At 28.8% G+C, this 3,944-nt stretch overlaps 1 long non-coding RNA gene across 1 annotated transcript; it reads right to left on the bottom strand.

Annotated features, from left to right (window-relative positions):
• Positions 1–2,359: 2,359 nt before the first annotated feature.
• On the bottom strand, positions 2,360–3,031 carry LOC110874872. Its single transcript, XR_002556292.2, has 3 exons — positions 2,844–3,031; positions 2,677–2,755; positions 2,360–2,594 (listed from the first exon to the last, which is right to left on the bottom strand). It is a non-coding gene; the product is annotated as an uncharacterized LOC110874872 (long non-coding RNA).
• Positions 3,032–3,944: the final 913 nt, after the last annotated feature.

Genomic DNA, 3,944 nt, shown 5'->3' on the forward strand with positions numbered 1-3,944 from the left:
TGAACATGATGTTCCAGATCTAAAAGATCCTCCAGATCCATAAGTATGTTTGTGTTTTTTAGATCTTCATTTTTTGTGTTTTGTAGATCTTCATTTTTTTGTGTTTTGTAGATCTCCAACTTTTTGTAATATTCAGATTTGCAATTTATGTTTTGTAGATCTTCAATTTTTTAGTGTTTTATAGATCTACAACTTTTTTTTATTTTTTGTTTAAGAAGATGAATGTTATTAAGTTCTTGTTTTCTGGATATGTGGTTTTTTTATTACTGATTTTATGATTAAATCTAAAAAATCTATTGTTGTTGGATTCTTGTTAATGAAGTTATATTTTTTATATACATTTTGTAACATTGCTAGTTACATTACTTATGTTGGATTATTGTTAATGAAGTTTATTTTTGATGTAACTAGGGGGAACACTCGTGCGATGCACGACATGCATAATAGTTATTGTTTTTTCCTGGAACGACGACTGATATAGATAGTGCGTGACACGGTACGAAAGTGCGAATATAGTATAGATTTTTAAAACAAAAACCGGGTTTTTTTTAAGTTAGCCGTTTGACCATGGTTATTTTGACCAAAGTCCACTCCTCGTTCGGCGCTTTGTGGTAGCACTACCAGTCAAAAAAAGGCCCAAAACGCCCGAGGGTACAGTGTTCCCCCGCGTTTTTAAGACGCTTTGAGAGAGGTTTGCGCCTCACCACATGTGGTCTCACAAAACTTCAATTCTATGGACGTGTGGTTTCTCAACCCTCTTCAAAAGACGTCACAATTTTCAAATTTTTTTATTTTTATTTTTTCTTTTTCATTGTTTTAGATGGTGTAAAATAGATGTTAAATATATATATTATACTACATACACATATACATATAAATTCAGTTTTGACATCTAAAAGTCAAATTGCAGGTTTTGTTCCCTTTTATAGATAAGAAAGCAGTTTATTATTTATTACTAAAATGTTGTATTAACTTTATTCTGCAACATATTCTTTATAAACTATGCTTACCTTGACATAACCTAATAGCTATATTTCCTTATTAGAAGTCTCTTATAATTGAAAATTAGTACATATTATTACCTTGCTGGTGAACACATTTACTCTATGTTTAGGGAACAATTTGATTAGGTTGCTGATATTGAATTGAATATCACACCAAATTACAATAGCAGTTTATATTGCTACTATTCACCCAAATCAAGCACCTTAAATAAGTCAGTGTTTCTCTATATTCAAAAAACGAACTATAACTGACGATTATTAAATTGCAACAGTCAATTCAATCCAAATACTACAATAGAAACATAAAATCTACCACAATTCGTTGGTTAATCACGTATAGTTCTTAATCGATTAGAATCAGAAAAAAGGAAATTGACTCATCGTAACTTAAAATCAGGAAGAAGGCGAACAAAGGGGCGGAGTTTTTCGAAATCAATGACCCCTGTCTTTCATTGTTATTCCTTGAATGAGGTAAGCAAGACCCCATACTACACACTACATACACATACATAAAAATTGGGTTCTATATTATTTGTATAAACACCGATTGGAAACCCTCACATTGCATTTGATGAAACCCTAATCAATATAAACACACACACTAACACTCACGAATCGAATCGAATTTATAAAAGGAAAAATTCGGGCTGTTTTTACCTCTTGCTGCTCCAAATCTTCATTACCATACATTATCTTCATCTTAGAGATATAGATATTGCACTTAAAGGTCTCAACCATCAAAATACGATCCAAGGGCTAAAAAGTGGTTCCTAATTATGCAATGGTTATCATTTGAACCTTATTCCATGAGACTTGAGGTAAGATGCAAAGAGCATTCTTTTGAGTTTTAAACCATCTGTAATTAAGTCCATTATTTAATCATTATTGTTGCAATTATTAGGTATTATAGATAATAATACCCCATGAAATTACCTTTTAGTAATTTTCGTTTCTAATTGGTTAGCATCTTTTAAGTTTTAAAACCAATTATAGTTATAATTAAATTCATAATAACGTTGATTAAGTTTTTTTATATTTAATTATTATTATTATTATTATTATTATTTTTTTTATTTTTATTTCATATGATGTTCATCAACTATCTGATAAAATTGCAAAAAAGGTTGTAACCTTATTTGTATGATGTTTAGCAATTACTAAACCAAATAATAATGACTTAATTATAAAATTCAATCAAGTAATCGGTTACGGAGAACTTGAAATGGAAAAGCAATGTAAATATGAGGAAGGTGATGATGTTCAACTAAGTCAAATGATTTAATTCTTTATCAAGTATTTAACAATACTTAATTTATAAAGTTATCAATTTAGTTGTATTTATCAATTTATACTCATGTAGAAAGACTAATTCCCTTTACTAACTTCATTGAGTTGTTGTACTATAAGCATAATATGTTGCAATTATTTAAATTTGGTTGGAACCCTTGTGAAATGCTTTATACGATAGTATAGATAAACGCAATCAATTTAAATCTTTTGCGCGGGTTGAAAACATCCGAGCCCTTAAAGTTTGCTGCCCAATCCTGTCAAACAATACCTCCTCAAATATTTCCTCTGCATCTATATTGCCTATATATAGTATCAATTAAATCACACAAAAGCATCATATGTTTAAAAAAAATAGTAAAGTAGAAATTAAAAAAGGAAATACCAATAGGCCAAATAAATATCTATCTCCAAATGAATAACTTTTCTCGTACCCACCCTTTTGCACCTCCATATACATGAAGCTGCAAAAAGGAAAAAGACTATAAATTTATGAACAATTAAACAATACATTGGTAAATGGTTCCAGATACTATAGTCATGCAAGGGTACCTTGATGAAGTATGAAGTGTCTGTCTTTTTGTATCCAATAACCTGTGTGTATACTTTATATGTAATATAAAATCATAATTTGAAAAAAAAAACCACTAAATCACCAAAAACATAATAAAACATCAATATAAACTCATAGATTATGTAAAAGAAAACTGTTATCCCATTTGAATATTTTAAGAAACAAACCAAAGTTTTTTCGAATAAATGTTGAAATGGGTATAAAAGAACACACCTTTCCACCAAGATAAATAAATTTCATATCAACTTATCTCTTTCTTTTCGACTCTAACTCGCACAATAGTAGACAAAGGAGTTGATGTTGAGTGAAATGATGAATTTATAGCAATGATAGGAGATTCCTTAATCGGTCAAATTTATTACATATTGATTGAAATTGGACCTTTGGAGTGCTTTTGTGGTTTATCCCAATAGGTTTCGTTTATTAATTGCATTTAAGAACCGAACTTATTATTGTATTATTATAATTAATTGTGATTATATTCTCATTTAATTATTTTTTTATTTTTTAATATTAATGTAGAAAGACCATTTCACCCCTTACTAACATCATTAAGTTGTTGTACCATAAGTATAAAAGATTGTAATTACTTAAATTTGGTTGGTATCCTTACGAAATGCTTTATAATATAGTATAGATAGATAGATATAGATATAGATAATTATTTTTTTATTTTTTAATATTAATGTAGAAAGACCATTTCACCCCTTACTAACATCATTAAGTTGTTGTACCATAAGTATAAAAGATTGTAATTACTTAAATTTGGTTGGTATCCTTATGAAATGCTTTATAATATAGTATAGATTAGGTTCTAGCATTAATGTACTGTACTATATGTTAATATGGTGTTTCATGCATTGCTTTGTTGCAAATTGTGTTGTTTTATTTGTAAATTATTATTATTATTTATAATAATCTAATTAATTTAGCCAAAATCTTGTTAATAATATATTAGAATATATATATATATATACTAGTCGTTTACCCGCGCGATGCGGCGGGAAACATATCACTTAGGTTGGTGAGTTTAGGGCTATCTACGGGGATGTAGTTTCCAATGTGGCTTGTGACGACGA

This window comes from Helianthus annuus, chromosome 9 (assembly GCF_002127325.2).
Source record: "Helianthus annuus cultivar XRQ/B chromosome 9, HanXRQr2.0-SUNRISE, whole genome shotgun sequence".
Classification (NCBI taxonomy): domain Eukaryota; kingdom Viridiplantae; phylum Streptophyta; class Magnoliopsida; order Asterales; family Asteraceae; genus Helianthus; species Helianthus annuus.